The sequence below is a fragment of the Pinus tabuliformis genome, chromosome J (assembly GCF_031772625.1).
Source record: "Pinus tabuliformis cultivar Carrire ecotype Pingquan chromosome J, CPIR1, whole genome shotgun sequence".
NCBI classification, from domain to species: Eukaryota; Viridiplantae; Streptophyta; class Pinopsida; order Pinales; family Pinaceae; genus Pinus; species Pinus tabuliformis.
Genome location: NC_142295.1, coordinates 1,128,127,497 through 1,128,147,689, shown reverse-complemented (window position 1 = coordinate 1,128,147,689; position 20,193 = coordinate 1,128,127,497).

Genomic DNA, 20,193 nt, shown 5'->3' with positions numbered 1-20,193 from the left:
GGAAATGATAAGACACATGTCTTCTTAGAGTTTCAATACAAATAGAAAATGTGACACATATCCTCATGATCCCATGATCCTCTCCACTCAAATTCGAATTTGGCCTTAGGATTCCACATAAAGGTCTTCTAGAAGCTTCCTTTTGACCTACACATGTCAAGAATCTCATCCCACTTGTTAGGTATAAGCATATGCACATTATTTTCTAATTTTTAACCACAAATTCACTTAAAAATGCTAAGAATTAATAAAGTTTGGAAAAACATAGATGTGACCCAATAATGATGAAAGTGATATGAATGTAGTGACATGGTAATGAAATGAAGGTGAAATGGAGGTGATATAATGGAAGTGATAGTGAAAGTGTAATGACAATTTCAAGACCCAACAATACCCTTACACTCCCTATAGCATGGTATGACAGTTGAGGATGACATCAAGGCATTAACCTATGATGTCAGTCCTGCTGTCAATGAGGAGGGAGAACAGCAAGGAGGAGAAGATGAAGCCAGTGGTGACATAGCAGAGCAAGAGAGGAAGGAGATAGAAAAAGAGACAGAGCATGAGGAGGAAAAAGAGACAGAAGAGGTAGAAAAGGAGGCAGAGAGGGCAGAGAAAAGAGAAGAATCCCCTAAAAATTTGGAAAGGGAAGCAGCAACTGCCCTCAGTACACCAAGCAAGCAGAAACAGAAGAGGAAAAGAAACACCTCCATGTATTTCAGGGCAAGGAGAGTACTAGAACTAAAACAAGCAAACCTCAGCCCTCATCCAAGACTCCCATTAACATTGAAGATTCACCGTCTGCCAAGGTGAAAGAATCTCATTCCAAGGCACCCATAACCTATAAAAGGAGGTCTACAAGATATTCTACATGGAAGGGGAAGGCAATTCTACAGGACCCCAAAGCAGACCTACAGGAGGCTGAAACAGTCCTACACGAGACATTGTGCAAACTACAAGAGACTCAAAAACTTGAGGAAAGGATATGAGGACAGTTAGAGGTGAAGGAGGAAGCAAAAGAGCTACAAGAACCTGATCCCTAGCCTAATCTTGACTCCTATTACAGAATACTTAAGAGAGGCAAGACAATCCCACAGAAATTTTTTATTCCACTGTTTTTCGAATTGGAAAAAGAGAGAGTGAGAACACATAGGTGGATGCAAATAGCCAAATCCAAAGGAGTTTAGGATATTGGCCACATGGAAAACAAACTCAGGGAAATGGGTGGAGAATTGAGTGCTCTCAGAGACAGAGAAGCTATTACAAGAAGCCACCTTGAGAATGAGAAAGAAATACTAAGGAGGCAGCTGCAAGAGAAAGAGGCTCATTTGGCATACATGGCCAGCATATCCATGGAAGCATTACAATGCAGAACACCAACGAAATCTTATGGCTTCTATCTAAAGTATCAATGACTTCAATTCGAAATAAAAAATTTCGCACAAAGAGGTATAATGCCTTTCCAAGACTACAGGCAGTTCATGTATTTGTGTGACCAAATCACCTCCGAGGACAAAGCAAAGATGGCAGAGTTCTATCTACACAACATGGCCCTCACAGACCTGAATGTGTGGGACCCCAATGCCAAGCTAGGGGATCTGCAATTAATGGACATGGTATCATGGATGAACCATGAAGAATTGAGGGTAGCATAAATGAAAATGTTGATGATAAAATAGCAGAATGAATCATTAATGATAAGAGTTGAGCCATCAGATCCTATGGCACTCATCAGCACACACAACCTGCTTGCCAATGACCCTCAAATTGCCCCTAAATATCTAGCCAATCAAGCACAAGCCATTGCACACTTTGAAGATATGCTTAGGATACTTGGGGATGACTGTGTGCATGCATGCATGAGAAGATGGAACACCCTACCCCACAGCTTGCAAATTAGAGAATACCATTCTCCCATGAGGCTGAGGGAGGCATTGAAAAGAGTGCCAATGTACAAGGACTCCATGCAAAGGCTGAAGGTCAACTGGATTGGCCTCAAACTGAGTCCTCCACTCCTATTAGGCATGCGAGAAGGTCGAAGGGAAGAAGAAGAGAAGGAGCAATGGAAGGACATAGACAGAAAGGCAGGATTTTATGGAGAATATGAACAGACCACATTAGAAGCCTGGAATGCTAGGGAGGCCGCCAGGGCCATAAAAGATGAAGAGATTGACTAGGTTGCTCAGAGGATGAGCAACACCTTCAGTAGGGGGGTGATGATGAGCCTCATAAATGGGTGCTCATTTTACCTCCTAACCTAGTCAAATCAACCATTCTCTTAGCTTATTGTATGATTTTCTGATTATATTTATGCTTATAGGGTGAGTTGAGTTAGTTGTTATGCCATGTGGTCTAACATATATTTAATGTAGATTATTGATGGATTTCGAGGTCAAAGTCAAGGATCTAGTGGCCAAACTGCAACAATAACTCAAAGTAGACAGAGGAGAGGACTTATAGGAGGGAACCCCCCTCATTTATTGCTCCTCACTTCGAATTCCCCTTCATTTAGCTCAGAGTACAAGCAGCTGAATCATGCACTAGAAGGCAGTCGAGCAAGTGGAAGATGATTGACAGTTATCTCAAGTTTTGGGAGCCAAGACTCACTGATTTTAAGGAAGCTGTTGGTAGCTTTAGATGTATAAGTAGATAGGCCTAGGGCCTCACTAGGGTTGACTTTTTTCTTGTGTAAAATCTACTCAAATTTCAAGGTTACTATTTCATGACAGTTTTATGTAATCTTGCTATTTTTTGATAATGAAGATGGAATCCTTTTTGAGCTAGCATTGAGTTACCTCAGAGGGTTGAAGCTCTTAGGTTAGGGCCCAATCCAATTAGCCAAGCTCCTCTTTACTTTTATTTGTATGCTTTACTTCAATTTGTAGATTAGTTTGTTGTTAGATGTATTTCTCTTATGGTTAAGAATAGGTTGCTTTTGATGATTTAGTAGTTTGCTTCCATTTGTGCTTTCTATAGCAGGTTAAGCAGTGATCAGAGAAGATTCAAAAGGTTAGCAACAGTTCCTTGGCCTCTCTTCCTCCATCTGGGACCATGATCTTAGGCAAAGACTCTCTTGCTGCCCCAAAAACACAAGTTTTCCTCATTCTTAGGACTTCTAGTGTTTGCAGCTCTCTAGTAGGTTGATAGTCCAGTTTTGCTATGCTTTAGATCTTCTATATCATGTTAACTTCCTAATTTACAATAGTCCTTTTACATGCTTTCCTTTCTTGCAGCATTTCCCAACATTTCCTTCTATGCATCATAGTTTAGGCCATTTCAATGTAAAACTCTGTTTTCCTAGGATGCACTCATTTCATTGGTTGCTTGATTTTCTTGGTTGACTGTCAGTTTCTATGCAACAGATCTCTTCCAATAGTAGGCCAGATTACCAGCAATCACACCCCCCCATCTGATCCATGCCCTATAGGGCTCCCAAATCTCACCTTAATTATGCCCTAGTTTCCTTCATTTTTCATAGAACTTCTTCTTCTCTCCTTGAGCAAACCCAACCATCTTTCTCTCTCCTGGTAATTCATGGTAGACCTTAGGTGCCCAAACACCTCATTCCAACCTTCATCCACCTTTTTCACCCACTATCACACCCTCAAAACAATGGAAATTTCTCTCGGCCTCCTCCTGTAGGCTTCCTATAGTTTCCATGTTTTCCTCTTGTAGTTTTCCTGTGTCCTGCTGTAGCTTTTCCTGTATGCTTTTTTTGGAAGGCCAAGTATGGGAAAAGCCTCCAGAAGGCCACCTAAGACCTCCTAGGACCCATCCACACCATCCTACATCCTCCCCAGCTCTAAATACGCCCTCTAACGCCACCTGTTCACTGCCACACTCACACACAATAAATTAGATGCATGATTAATTCACATAAAAACACATAAAAATCCAAAAATATGTTTTTTGCTTATTTACTTCCAGAAATAGCATGTTTAGATGTCGTTTACTTTATTGAGTAGGTAATGGCATATCTTTCATGGTTCTCATAGTGTTTTTCGCAAAAGTAGAATTAGCCTGTTAATTAGGTTTACTAGGTTTTGCTTTACATTCCAGTCTTTCTCCTTTCTACAGTTAGAATAGCATCTGTAGAGTAATATTTCTTTCCTTTCATCATACATAGAGCTTCTTCTGAAATCTATAGAAGTTGGCTTGAACTCCTAGTGATCTTGCGCCGGCTGACCAAGTGACAACCTGCAGTGAGAACTAGTACTTGTGCATATAGCACCAACGCTTCCAAGTTTGTTACGAACTACCGGGTTGATAAAAGTAAAGTTGGCAGCCCAAGAGTTGCAGCATTCTTGCTGCAATACTAGCGCTCACCAGTGTCCATATTCATTTGCAACCAAAGCATTATACTTTGGACATGTCTCGGTCTCCACATGGTTGATTGATGTTGTTTTTGTATTTTTTATGAGGTTCAAATCTTCCAAATATTCCAAAATATTCTTTGATCTAGCAACAAAAGATTCATATTGTTCATTGCCAGGTTCGATGTCATTGTTGGCTTTGAATCTTGTTTCTTCTAGAACACATAAAGCCCATAGTTCATCAAATGTTGGAGTATCTTTCTTGAATAGATGTCGGTCACAAAACTACTCCAGTATGAAGGTAGAGCATTGAGTACGCAAGTAGTTAAATCAGAACCATATATGAATTCTCCAAGCCCTTGAAGTTGATCTTCCAATTTCAATATTTTCACAAGGTATGAGGCCAAATATTCATCTTTTGATAACCTTGGTCTATAAAGTTCATTCCTTAAGTATATTTCCTAACCTGTAGTATTGATAGAGTATAATTTTACCAACTTGCCATATACTTCTTTTGATGTGGTCAGATCTAAAGCAAAGGGAATAAGATGATCCTTGATGAACTGAATGATAATTCCTTGAGCCCTTATTTCTCCCTTACTGTACTTGGCCACTTATTGAGTCTTGTCCTTGTCTAGTTCTGGAAATTTGCCTAGAACGTGATCCATAACTTCATTTTCTATGACAACCAAATCAATTCTCTTCTTTCAAGATTTGAATTTTGATGCTCCATAAAGTTTGTTGCCTTCTTTATAAAAATATGCCATTTGTTTGGAAGGTTGAGACATGAAGTATATTAAACTACTTACTTCTCAAAGAAGAGAGGGTTGTTGTAAGAGTGCTTCAAAAAGTTGATGATGCTTCAAAGAGTCCCTTGAGTGATGGCTTGCTTGACATAGTGATATCTTCAAGGATGGTTTCTACAATAATGTCTTCAAGATGAAATTATGACTTCTTCAATGATGCATTATGAGTGAAGAAGAGTATTTAATGATAGAAAGAGAGAGATAGATAGTTGCTACAATTGTTTCCTTCAAAAGTGAGTGATGGTTGTTACAAAGATGATGGTCGTTGAATCTTCTTCCTTATGATATTGATAAAATAATATCTTCTAGTATGACTGTTGCAAATGATTTCCTCCAAAGTAATTGATGATTATTGTAGAAGTTTCTTAAAAAGTGTCAACAAGAGTGATCTTCAAGCTACTCTTTCTTCACATGATCTTTGATACAATGTTGAGAAATCAACAAGCTAGCAAATTAGGGTTTATTTATCTTACTTGATAATTACTTGTGAATATTTTTTGGCTTCTCATTTCCTTTATTACATTCTCCTCAACAAACAAATACCAAAAATATAAAACATGAAGATCACAAGAGACAAAGAACACAAAGATGTAGGCTCCAAGCCAGGGAAAAACCCCAGAAGGGGGAAAACCCAAATAAATTCTCTTCTTATAGAATCAAATCAAAGTGAGATATCCCATACCCAAAAACCAAGACCAAGACTTACCACAAGACCCAAGTAAACCCTTCTTCAAACCCTCCTCAACCAAGTAAAATCCAACAAATTCAGTGTTGGTCAATGCTCTTCAAATATGGTCAAACTCTAAAATTTCCAGCCCTGCAGTAGTTCTGAAATTTTCAACCCTATTGCAACCTTGCAATTTCACATGTGTGAATAGATAGGGTAGAAAAATGCAATGTTATCTCCCCTTTAGAACTTTTCACTTCCTTCTTTCACTCTTGCTCTCTTTCCTTTGCTTTCACTAGTCTTCTTGATCTTTCTTGGTACAAAAATCAAAGTGATTGATTGATGTCCAAATGAGGTTGAATTGCACTACATTTATAGTTGTCCAGGAGGTCAAATGGATACCTTTCTGGGCTGACTTGGTCTTGCGGTGATAAAACTCATCTTTTTGACTCAAATAAAATGATTTTTATTTTTGTTACAAATAGTGCAAATGGGACTTTGACTCAAGTACATTTCTTTGACTTGCAACAAATTTTATTTTGACTCAAATAACCCTACAAGCATGAAGAACATGCTTTGACTAATGAAAATAATAAATATATATTTTTATTCTTTTGCTTTTACATGAAATACTTTTTGATACAAGTAAAATCATAATTACGAAGACTTAACCTAGTTGATTTCTAACAAAAGGGATGTGGTTACAAAGATGTATCAATGTGAAGGTTCAACACTAGACCTCTAGGGATAAAGTTAGAAACTCTGATACAAAGTGGTATTAGAGTGAAGTTTTTTGATATTAGACCTTTAGGGATAAATTTAGAAGCTCTAATAAAAAGTGGCATTAGAGCAAAGGTTCAACATTGGACCTTTGGGGATAAAGTTAGAATCTTTGATACCAAGTGGTATTAGAGCAAAGATTTAGCATTAGACCTTTGGGATTAAATTTGGAGCTATGATATAGAGTGGTATCATAGCGCCTAGGTTCAACACTTGGACTAGATGGGCCTTGAAAGAGAAATTTTAGGATCTTCATTATAGATTTACGTAATGGATCATATCATAGCAAGGGTTTAAATCTATACCAAAAGAGGCTTACACACACACAAGCTAAAACATTTTACCTGATGGTTTAATTGTTATATACACATATGCACTAATGTTGAACTTAAAACTGATATGATTGTTGGCTTGACATATTATTTTTATTTCTAACTGTTATGCAACCAGTGCACAAAATAGAAGAAAAGATAGATCAACGACTTCAAAATCAACCTCTTCGAGGGGAAACCTCCTTTACATTACACAAATGAACAATTATTGGATGATACAAATGAAAAAATCTCCTTTCTATATATAGCACTCTAAGGGGTCACAATATAATCAAAGCCAACGTAACAATAATAATATATAAGGGCACAACAATGACAATAGTGGGATTTTATGGGGCACAATAATAACAATATGGGGATAATAGGGGCACAACAATAACAATAAGGGATACAATGACAATAGTAATTGGGGAATCACTATTATTATAGGGACCTAACATGCCCCTCTCCTTTAAAAAAGTGTTTTCCTCAACGCTTGAGTAGTTCTGGATGCTTCTGTATACATTTCTCATCCTCCCATGTGGAATCTTCAACGGGTAAGTTCTTCCACTTGATGAGATACTCTGAAATTGATCAATTTCATAGCTGTCGAGTTCTTGTTTCTGTGGCTGCTTCAAGTTCCAATACGATTTTTCCTTTCTTGTCAAGTTCTAGCAATATTGTTTGAACTGAGAGCTTGTCACCCATAACCTTCTTTAAGCATGAAACATGGAAAATTGGGTGCACTCGGGAAGCTACAGGAAGCTCCAATTTGTATGCCATAGTATCAATATTTTACAACATCTTGTACGGACCATTACACTTAAGTGATAATTTATTATCATTCTTAGCTTGATTGAGGGACATTTTTTTATATGGTTGTAGCCGTAGAAATACCCAGTCACCTACATCAAAAATTCTTTCGATGTGATGTTGATCTACCTTTTGTTTCATTCTATTTTGCGCCAAAGTGAGGTTATCCTTTAAGAGTTAGAGAACTTGTTTTTGATGCTCGATGTGATCTTACACTTCTTGAACCTTAGAATTTTCTCTTAAATATGATGTGATGGACGGTGGATGATATCCATAAAGTGCCATAAATGGGGTCATTTTTGTTGCAGTATGGAAGGAAGTCCAAAAATTTCTAATGAAAATGGGATCTTTGTCACTTACAATAATGTTTGGGTTTCCAGGTAGCTTTTGAATTGTTTCCATAAATGCAGTACAAACTGTACTGGCTTTAAATGGATGAGATAATGTACAAAAGTGTGCATATTTGGTAAGTCTGTCAACTACCACCATGATGACACTCTTTCCTTCGGACTTTGGTAAACCTATGATAAAATCCATTGAAACCTTGTCCCAACATTGGGTTGGAATGGATAAAGGTTGTAATAGACCTGGGGTCTTAATTGTTTCAAATTTATTTTGTTAGAAAACCAAACATTCCGCCACAAACTTTTGAATATCAGATTTAAGGCCATCCTAAAAAAAATTCTTCTTAACACTGTGATAAGTTTTTAAAAATCCTGAGTGCCCTCCTAAGGGAGATGTGTGCAATTCCATAAGAATCCTTTGTTTGACTTGGGAACTCTTACATAGGTATAAGCGATCTTTGTACCATAATGAATCATTTTTCTAGCTAAATGTATCAAATGTACTGGGATCTTGTTGTATCTTTTGAATGAGTGCCCACACTTCTTCGTCATTCTTCCATTCATCCCTTGCTTCGTTTATCCAATCTGGTTGGATAATAGAAATGGAGCAAAGCAATGCTTCCACATCCTCATCCTTTCTTGAGAGTGCATCTACCACAACATTTTTCTTCCCTTTTTTGTAGATGATTTCAAATTCATAATCCAACATCTTTGTGACCCATTTTTGCTTCTATTCTAAAGATAATCTTTTGTCTAAAAAGTATTTAAGACTATCATGATCCGTTTTTACCTTGAAGTGTCATCCCATTAGGTAGGGTCGCCATTTCTTAAGTGCCTGTAGTATTTCCAACATTTCCTTCTCATAAATAGCTTTGTGTAAATACTTTCCTTTGATTGGACAACTTTCAAAAGAAATGGGTCTTTCCTATTATATTAAAACAGCACTAATTCCATTTCCTGAGGCATCACATTCCACAATAAAGGTTTTTGTGAAGTCTGCAGTAGCTAAGACCAGTGCTTGGCACATTACCTCTTTTAGATGTTCAAAGGCCTTCGTTGCTTCCAGAGTCCATGTAAATGCATCATTCTTCAATAATGTTGTTAGAGGTGCTGCTATTCTTCCATAATTCTCAACAAACTTGTGATAATACCCTGTCAACTCGATAAATCCTCACATATGCTCTATGGATGTGGGTATTTTCCATTCCTTAATGGATTTAATTTTTCTAGGGTCTATTTTAACACCTTCATGAGATACAATATGACCTAGATATTCCACCTCTTGTACTCCAAAGAAACATTTGGAGCTTTTCGCATATAATTTTTTCTCCTCCAACAGTTTGAGCACCCTGCCAACATGTTGAACATGATCCTTCCAAGACTTGTTGTAGATTAATATATCATCAAAAAACACTAACACAAATTTTCTAGGGAAAGGTTTGAAAATGGAATTCATCAAACCTTCAAATGTAGAAGGTGCATTGGTAATGCCAAAAGACATGACCAAAAATTCCTAATGACCCTCATGAGTTCTAAATGTCGTTTTCGGAATGTCTTCAGTCTTCATTCTGATTTGTTGATATCCTGAATGAAGATACAACTTGGTGAAGTAAATTGATCCATGTAATTCATCCAATAATTCATCAATGACAGGAATGCGAAATTTATCTTTAATAGTGAGCTTGTTGATCTCCCTATAATCCGGACACATGCCCCATGATCCATCCTTCTTGTGCACCAATACTATTGGAGCAAAGAAAGAACTTTTACTAGGTTGAATTATACCAACCTCTAGCATTTCTGCAACCATATGTTCAATTTCACTCTTTTGTACATAGGGATATCTGTAAGACCTGATGTTTGGAGGAAAAATTCCTGGAATCAAATGAATAGCATGATCATGATCACGAATAGGTGGGAGACCTTTGGGAGTCTCAAATACCATGGTATGATTGTCCAAGACTTTTTGGAGATCTGGAGAAATATATGATTTTAACGTGGGAACCTCTAGCGAACATAATTGTGCAATTACACCTCGTTGTTCTTTCTTTAGAAGCTTTGTAATTCTGTTAGAGTTGATTATCTTTCCTGATTTCCCTTCGATTCCTCTTAATTAAAATTCCTTTCCTTCCAAAAATAATTTCATGGAAAATCTCTTGAAAATTAAAAACTATCATACCCAAATATTGTAGCCATTGGACTCCTAGTACAACATCAACACCACCCATTGGAATGGAAATCATTGGGATATTCAATACATATTATCCCATGGATAGCTTGATATTATGGCACTTTCCAGAGAAATTTATGGTTCCTCCACTTGCAACCATCACTTGACACTCTGGCGCTGGATATAGGAAGTAATTCAATTCCTTGGCTATCTTACAATGAATAAAATTATGGATACTGCCCGATTCAATCAACACTATAACCTTTTTCTTGACATGTCCTTCTATATTGATATGGTAAGATTAATTTCTTCTTTCTCTAGGGTTTGTTCCTAGTGTATATCCTCTTCTTTTAACGTTTCTTGTTCCTTTTCTTCCTCCTCTTCACAATCTATGTAAAATAATTTCTTTGCAACACACTTGTGACCTTTAGTGTATTTTCTATCACAACTGTAACAAAGCCATTTTTCTCTTTTTTCTTCCAATTGTTGTGGTGTCAACCTTGTAGGTTGTAGAAGGCTAGAGGCAACAAAACTTCCATCTTTATAGTTGTGAGTGGTAGGCTTCCTTGTTTCCATAATTTTTCTTTCCATTTTTCTTGCCAACCTGAATGCCTTCTCCAATGAATCAAGTTCCCATAAGCGAACCTCATGTTGGATGTTATTCTTTAAAGTCCCTATGAACACATAAATCCTATGTTCCTCTGGAATATCTTTTACCCTTATATTCAATTTTTGGAAGTCCTCAATGTGCTCCATCATTGAACACTTTTGTTTGAAATTTATCAATTGGCTAAAAAAGTGTTGCTTTTTGTATCCTCATAATGTGCTATCATTTCTTCCGTACAAATTTCCAAGTGACAATTTATTAATGAGAGCAAAGTCATCGATACCATACAAACTGATTTGGTTCCAAATATAAAGTTGCAATGCATACCTTTTGTGTGTTTTGCACATTATGGAGTTCGAAATATTATTCCATCTGTAGTATCCATGTCACAGGATCCTTGCTATCAAACTTCCTCATATCAATATTTGGAACATGATGGGTCTTCAATACAACGTTAGAGTCTATGAAATCATCATTAACATTTCTTTTTTTTCTCATTATGAGTTTCCCCTACTAGCTTTTCACCATTACGAAGCATTTCTTGTAGCAACTTTGCCAAACCTCCTTTCAAACCTTCCATGTATTTCTTCAAATCTTCAATGTTTACTTCTAAACCATCCATCTTAGCTTCCGTGCGTTTCTTTAAACCATCCACCTTAGCTTCTGTTACTTTTTGTGAGAGTGAATTTTGTTGCACTTGGTCTCGTAATTTTTCTATATCATGTTGCATTTATTTCTCTTCTTCATGAGTCATGCTAGAGCTTTCAGTTTGCTTACTAGGTGTTTTCATTTTCTTTCTTCAGGGCATCAATTAATGATAATTATGCTTCACTATGCCCTTTTAATTCCTTCAAACTAATTTTTCAAACCAGACTTATGCAAAATTAAAAAAAAAAAATCTACACACTTTTTTTTTCACTTAGTAGGAGTTCAATATTGAATATGTTGTATCTATTTAATGGCAGATCTCCAAGGCCTAAGATTTTGTCTTGCGTATCCCTATGATTCCTATTTCCAACCCCGTAAGTCTTATCAAGATTGGATTCTCCAAGGAAGAGTTATGTCAAATCTCCCATGATGACTTGATTATAGACTGGTTTAGTAGTGCGAACTTGTACGAAGAACCACGTGTCACTGTTTCAACCTTAGATCCTGAAACTGATACATAGAAAACTACAGGTCATCCTCTTTTTGTAACATGTTACGAAATTTCAATATGAAATTCAAAGAGAAATTTATGACTATTTTCCCCAGGTCAACTGTTTGAGATATTTTTCAAGAGCCTATAAAAACCCTAACTTCCTTTGATCATATCTCTGAAAATATAGCGAGAAAAGATCTAACATTCGTACCCTAGGTTCATCAATATTTCGGCTCAAATGGGTTTTAATTTGAGATTCTGAAATGTCGTAGAAAAAAATTTATAGTGAAAATTTCACGATGACTTGTTTGAGGCAGCAAAACCCTAGAATCCAAACTTCTTATACCAATTGTTATGCAACCAACTCACAAAATAGAAGAAAAGATAGATCAACGACTTCAAAATCAGACTCTTTGAGGGGGAAATATCCTTTACATTACACAAACGAACAATTCTTGGATGATACAAATGAGAAAACCTCCTTTCTATATGTAGGAGTCTAAGGGGTCACAATATAATCAAAGCCAACATAACAATAATAATATAAGGGCACAACAATAACAATAGAGGGCTTTTATGGGGCAAAATAATAAAAATATGCGGAAAATAGAGGCTCAAAAATAACAATAAGAGCTACAATGACAATAGTGATGGGGGAATCACTAGAATTATATGGACCTAACACTAACCTTCATACTAAGATGCGATTTGAATCTTTCGGCTAGTTTCAAATAAGCATGAATATTGAAAATATTCCAAGGTGACAAGTAGATTTAGTTAGTGTGTTTGATTTGGATAACATTTGTGTGTGTGAAACAACAAAGAGAGAGAGGGAGAGAGATAGAGAGGGAGAGAGGGAGAGAGGGAGAGAGAGAGAAGAAGATACAAGTTCCAATAATAATAAAGAAATGAGTAGTAGAATGGTAGAGTACAACATGCCTAGATCTTATCATCATAGGGAAGAGGACTCAAGGGGTAGTAGGTTAGAGAAAAAATCCCTTTATTTGATGGATACCCTCAAGAGTTTGAAAGTTGAATTGAGAAGTTACAAAGAAGACAATGAGAATATTGTCCAAGTGCAAGAAAGACAAGCATAGGTGAATGCAGTGATCTTGAAAATTTGGTTAGATATACAAAGACAAGAAACATGAGCTTGGTTCATGCAACTACCTAGATAGGCACAAATACAAGAAAAGTACTTATCAAATCCACAAGCAAGGACTGGAGGCCAATACAGCAAAATGTAGCAAGTTCGGGAAGAGGAAAAGGAAACCTAGTGAAGACACAATGAGGGGAGAAACCCCACTCAATACTCTAGAAAGAGAATCAAGCATCCATAATCAGATGTATGGTGAAGAAACCAAGATAAACCATTAACAAAGAAGGTTGAAGAAGAAAAAGCCTAGATATTGGGAATGAAGAAATATTTTAGATTTCATGGCTACTCTGGAAATATGAAGTCCATAGTGGTTATTTTCAACATGAAGGGAAAAGCTAACATATGATAGGAATATTTGAGAAATATCAAGGGCATTAGAGAAAAGTAACTATAATGGACAATGGAGAATGTTTGAAAAGTAATTTCGTAAGAAGTATATGTCTGATAAGTACTATGATAGCAAAGTAAAATAGTTCCATGAGCATAAGATATGGAAACTTACCACCGATGAATCCACCAACAAATCTTTGAACTTTTGAGGTATGTTCCATACATTAGAGATGAGAAAGTGAAGATTCAAAGGTACCTTATTCGGTTACCACAAGCTTACCAAGACAATATTGAGTTGGGTGAGCTAAGAACCTTGGAGGATACCATTTGAAAGGCTAAGTAATACTATGATTAGTCCAAGAATAAGGTTCAATTCCTATCAGACTGGAAGAAGAGGGACAAAAACAATTTTCAGGGGAAAGGACAAAAACCCTTAGGATACAAGAAAGAAAGGAAAGTTGTAAATTTATCCCCCTATCGAAAGTGAATTTCATAAGAATTCTAGTACTACAAATAGAGATCAACTTTCTTTATTCATAAGAGAGGAGCCATAAATATCAAGGGAGGACCCATCCAATGTTGGACATGTCAAGAGAACCACTTACGAAAAAATTATCCTCACCAACAAAAAAGTAGAAAATGGTTGTTTATTGTCCAAGAGGCAGCAACGGTGAACAATGTGGCCCAAAGCGTTCCTTAAATTTATGTGACCTTGGACAATAGGAAAGCATATCATCAAGCATCTATGATAAAAATGGAAGTTATGGTTGTTAAACAAGCTATTTCGATTTTAATTAACCCAGGTTCTAATCTCAACTACATGAACCTGAAGATCACATAAATGTGCTATGCAAAGGAAGACTCATGAAAAATCATGGTTGGTCCAGCTAGCCATGGGAGCTAAAAAGTGAGTGATGGACTTAGTGGAATCATGTCCCATGGAATTGAGTGGCATGTACACCATATTCACCCTCAATCTCTTGTTATTTGGATCATATGATGTCCTAATCGACAAGGACTTGTTAGCAGCCCATAGGACCAAAGTTCATTGTTACGAAAAGTTGTTGGAATTCCATAGCGATAAAAGTGAGGAAATGGTGCTCCAAGTAATAAGGAATCATGTTTCTATTTGATGGTTATCAACACTACAAGTAAATAGGTGCAACCAAAAAGGATGTGCCCTAAATATGGTCGAAGTGACTAGTGAGACAGAGAGTAGTGAGGATGGAATGGAAGCTCACCTAGTATTAAAGTAGTTTAGTGACATATTTCTTGAGGAAATACCAAGATTGCCTCCCAAGAGAGAAATTGATTTCTCCATAGAGTTTCTCCTTGGATCAGTGCCATTATCAAAGGTACCATATTGTACATGATCTAGTGGATATTGGTGGCCAGTTTCATATTCTGTTTGGACTCCCAACATTGTTTCCTTTCATTTTCCTAATTTCCAACACAGTTTCCTATTTCAGCAATTTTCTATTTTTGGCAGTTTTTTCAAGTCCTACACTTCTAGAACCGTTTTGAGACCCTAAAGGGTGTTTTTTTTAGAAACGGGCAGATGGGAGGCCATCATTATGTTTGCAATGAAAAAATTTATCATCAGATAAATATTTCTAACAAGGTATCTTGTGTGCCAAACAAAGATCATGTGCCAAATGGAGATCATATGCCAAAGATACAACCCCAGGAAGTTGATGTTCCAACTAACCCCAGCGGGTCCCACAAAATTTTGGCACTTCATCTCCTAGGGTTAATTTTTTGGATGTTTATGGTTTTCCATTATTTCTTGATGATAAAAAGGCCTCCAAGGTGTCATTGTAACATAGTTTAGAAGGCATGTATCATCACATCTTTTCTGAGGGATAAGCTACCATCGTCTGAGCTAGTTGGATTTTTTTCTACATTTAAAAGGTTCTCATTAGTTGTTATTTATTAATTGAATTTGTGTTTCAATGTATCTCTGTGTTTTTTTTTTTAAATTTGTATTTCATTTGATTTCTTTAAAAATGTGGATCATTGGTATCAAATAAGTTTGCTCATTCTCTGTTTTTATGTGCATGTCCCCAACAAGGTTGGGGTATAAGGATTTGGGACTTGAACTAGTTGAACCCTTACAAGAATGACCTCACCAACCCCGATGACCTCCCTTGTCGAAAGAAAAGAAAAATGAGGGAGAAAGAGAACCCTTCAAAATGTTGCTAAAGGAGGACCTCAAGCGACAAAGGAACGAGATGACAAACAATTTTTCCTAGATCCTTCGATGGTTATCAATGGGAGAAACATCCTCATCCATTAGGCACTTCAGATGTGTTGCCCCCTTTAAGGTACAAGTTAACTTTGACATTCGTATATTTGAAGGTCAGATAGATGCATATGCCTTAGGTAGATGGTTTAATCTACTAGAAGGATATTTTTTAGTCCATAATTTTTCCAATGGGGATTATATTATTTTTTCACTCCTCAAAGTCACCCCCCATGTCAAGGATTGGTGGGAAACTTACTGTGAGAAGAGGGATGAGGAGGAACCCTCACTATTTTCAACCGCACCCTCTTAGAATTCTTTCTGAGATGCTGCCAAGGAACAATATTACCTTGTTGGGAGCTATGAATATAATTACATAAAGTGGACCACAATACAACAGGAAAGGGACAAAGATGTGCCGGAGTTCACAAACATTTTCCATAACCTACACACGAAAATGGGTATCAAGGATTCTAAGTGGCATGTGATACTCAAGTACTATGGTTCTATGCACAAATACATTGAGGCGGAAATGGATTTCCTGAACATTTCCTCACTTGGTGCAACATATTGATATGTTGTGAGGATCGATCATAAATTTAAATAAAAGAAGTGAGACTTTGGATCTATGAATCCAAAGTAGGGAAAAGACACCTCCATACTGCAGAACAAAGGACAGAGCCAAGGTGGAGAAACCCAACACAACCCATTGAAGCCACAAGAAAAGAATAAACACCATAAATATGAAGAATGAAACCAGAAAGTGTTGGGATTTCCACAAGACCCCCACCCATAACACAAATGAGCATCACACCAAGCAATCACTAGTGGCCAAACTAAAAGCTTAAAATTCATATGCGTGTTTGAATCTGAGCCAAAGCTCGACGAAGGGAACGAATAAGGGGAAGAAAATTATTGATGTCAGACCTAGTGCCACCACCAAGGTCCAAAATATTGAGCCCAAAGATCCAGAGGATGGGGAGTGTTAGCGCTCGAATTTGCCTCAGGCTGAGAAAGGCAAAACTCGAGGCAACATCAAACCAAGCTCAGCCTCGTAGCTAGCCCTACGAGGACAGGAGAGGGCTCTCTCCGGGTCTATCTCAGCAAAAGGTTTTCAAAGGGGCTGAGATGACCAATAAGGAATACTGATCTTAGGCTAGATATTAAGTGCAGAGGTTTAAAGGTGATTTTTTTGGGATTTTTGTTGAATCAAAGGGAAAAGCAATTTTGGGTGCGGGGATGAGACACAGTTTCTGCAGAGGTCTGATTAGAGCAAGGTAGGAAATTGTTCTGATGCTTTTAAAGTGATGAGGTGAATAGATCAGATAGGTGAGGAGCTAAGGAGAGCAAGCAACGTAGGGGTTCTCCTTAAACTGAAGAAAACATGGAAAATTAAACAAATTTAAAGGCAGAGCATAGCAAAACTATGGATTCTACCTTAACACTTCATTTGTTCAATTGCAGAAGATGAGAGAGGGAAAATGATACACATAACAAACTTACAAGTACTGAAAGAAGCACACCATCAAGACATAAAGCCACAAGAATTCCAAATAGTGCTGCAAATCCCTGGTCTTCCCTTTGCCAAAATGCTGAAGTAAAATGTACAATAAAGTCTCAAAACCTCTTCCCAAAGAATCCAACCATGAAAATGACTAAGAAAATACATAATATAGGCAAGCTAACACATTCCCTTGCCTCTAGGGGTCGAGCTCATCATCCTAGGAGCTGTTTCAACTAATTCTAAACAAAGCACTACAATCTAGGCAGTCAAAACAACTTGCCTCTATAAGCTAGGAAACCAATTCATTCATTAAATGTTTGCTATTTTATGAATGAATCATCTAGAATAGGTAAATAAGTGTCAAGTCAACATAAAATTACATCAATTACATCAAGGAGGGTGAAAAATCCCATCACAAGTCAAAACTGGTCAAAGCTGGGTGAATTCCTGAGCTGGAAGGTGTAAAATGTGCAAAAAATCCGATGCGTAGCGCGCCTGAGCCCTACGCGTAGCGCACCTGAGCCCTACGCGTAGTGCGCCTTTCCACCTACTTTTGAGGCACTTCCTCGCATCCAAATTGAGCTCAAGTTGGCTTGTTGGAAAGCCCTGGATGTCTACTTTCCAACCCAAGTGGAATTTTCCAATTTGATGTCCATTTACCCCTCCAAAAGTGCATTCTCCCAAGGCTGCTACCTGTGTGTCCAAAAAGGGGCAGTGAGGTCATTTTTTGCATGTTTTTTGACCTTTTGGGGACCCAAACCTTGATGAAATGTCTTGGAAGTGGCTGAGTAGGTGTATTTCATCATGAAAAATCCAAAAATGCAAACCTTTCATGATTTGGACCTCCCAATTCTAAGGGTAGCGCGCGGCGCGCTACGCGTTGAGGCCAAAAACCTGTTTTTCACACAAAAATTTCAAAATTGACAAAATTTTCCCCAAATTTCTTGAAATTTGGGCTGGGGGTCCCCAATCAAGTACCATGCTCATTCAAAGAGGCTTCGGCCAAAATTTGGAATGGATCGGGCCTTTTCCACCGTTTTAGTGCCTTGCTCAATCGCCTCTTAAGGATCTTCATTTTCGCTTTACAAACATGCATGCGGGCCCAGTAATGATTCTTCATGTGCCGAAGCAAGTCTTTGTCTCTATTGGCCTTCGCCAATAACCCCTCCAAGTGTCGATTGACCTTCTCAAGCACAAATTGCCGTGCAACAGGTGTCAAATCACCCGGTCTTTTACGGGCCAACCTACGGTCTTCACGGATTCGTTGCAGCTCTATAAGTGTGTGCTCGTCCTCTAACTGTTTATTGCGCTGCTCTAGATACCTGATATATGAAGCTGTCTCATCATGACTAGTAACAAAACCTGAGGGCTCACCTGAAGGCCTCTCCTCATGCTTGGGCTTCTTTCCCTTATCCTGTACCTGCGGTGCTGTTGTCGAAAGCGAGGCCCCTTCCACACGAAGTGGAGATACAACACTCGCTGTGATGATGAAGTCAACGAGACCCCTTCCACCCCGGGGGAGATAGTACTCGTCGTGTAGATGCAAATAAGGCCCTATGTCCTCGCTGATATGTCACACATGCTGGAGCGCTGACATGCTCTATCTCAGGAATATCAAACTGATGTGAAGGCCCTCCCTCGTCATGAACAATCTCAGGAGGTGGCTGAGGCGCTGTGAAAAGGTCACGAGAAATAAAATCCTCCCAAGTAATGCCCTGCTGTGCCAACTAATGCATCACTATGATTTTGATCAATGCATAATGATAGATGCTTTTATGCTGATGTGTTGGGCTCTTCCTTTGTACTAAAGGCACCATTCTCTCTATGTTGCGACACATGAAAAATGGAATATTCATCATACGTACCCTTGTGAAATGCATCAACAAACGGACATGGAACGCGTAGAGATGTGAGAATATTCCCTCGCAACTGAAATATCGAATGATGAGTTTCATCAATGGTGCATACTCATCCCTTAGGAATCTGAAAGGAAAAACTGCAGTCAAGTGTCTTACACATCCGGGCTTAATATATGGCTCATAGTAATATCTGTCTAACTGCTGGCGTTTACTCCATTCCTCCCCACATTTGGTATCCCAGTGGCCTGAGCAATAGTCTCGGGTGACAAGGTGAAATTCACTCCGGCAAGGTTTACAAGACCATCCTGCAAATGTAGAACAAATAAACGGACTAGTTCCCGATGATGCTGGATTTGTGAGATCCGCTCACAATATGCAAAACATGATTGATACCGAAAACAGTCCATTGCAAGTGGACAAGCTTGCAATTGAGCCAAAGAGGTAGGCTCCTCCCTGACATGCCGACCACCTTTGCCACCTTTGTGATACCTTCTTGGCTCTGGTGTAGAATCACTATCATAATCCTGCTCATAAGCTGACTCGGTCTCTGACATGTTCTTTAAAACCAAGGTAGCTGGAATATATATGCTGATATACAACTGTGTGCAAAATTGACTGTGGACTTTTTCTTTTCTCAAAATGTTGTGACCAAGGGGACACAAATATATAAGGGAAATGTTAGGAAAGGGAAACATTAGGGAAATTGGGGCAATGAGAATAAAACAAGGAATTCAGGGAAGGGAAAGGGCATAGAAATTCTATATTTTAGGGTTTGGGGTGAAGTAGGGAATATTATGGTTGTAATAGAAGGGAGGGGTTAGAATTTTGTAGGGGGATAGTGTAGGGTTTTATGAAGAATTTTTTAGGAAAATGTTGGTGAATATGGGAGGGGTAGGAAACACAAAAGTGGGAAAACCTTGGCAGCATGTAATTTTTGAAACCCTAGCAGACTAGGCCTTTGAATCCACACAGCAACTTTAGGGTTTTTACATTTAATTTTCATGGCACATCTATCATAATTTTTTCATTAATCTTGCAAACAAGAACCAGCCATGGAAATGAAGCCTACATGTGATTTGCTTGAGTTAGGAGAGGAGTTGAATACTTGCTGGTGAATTTCTGGGCAGAATTCCCAACGCGTAGCGCC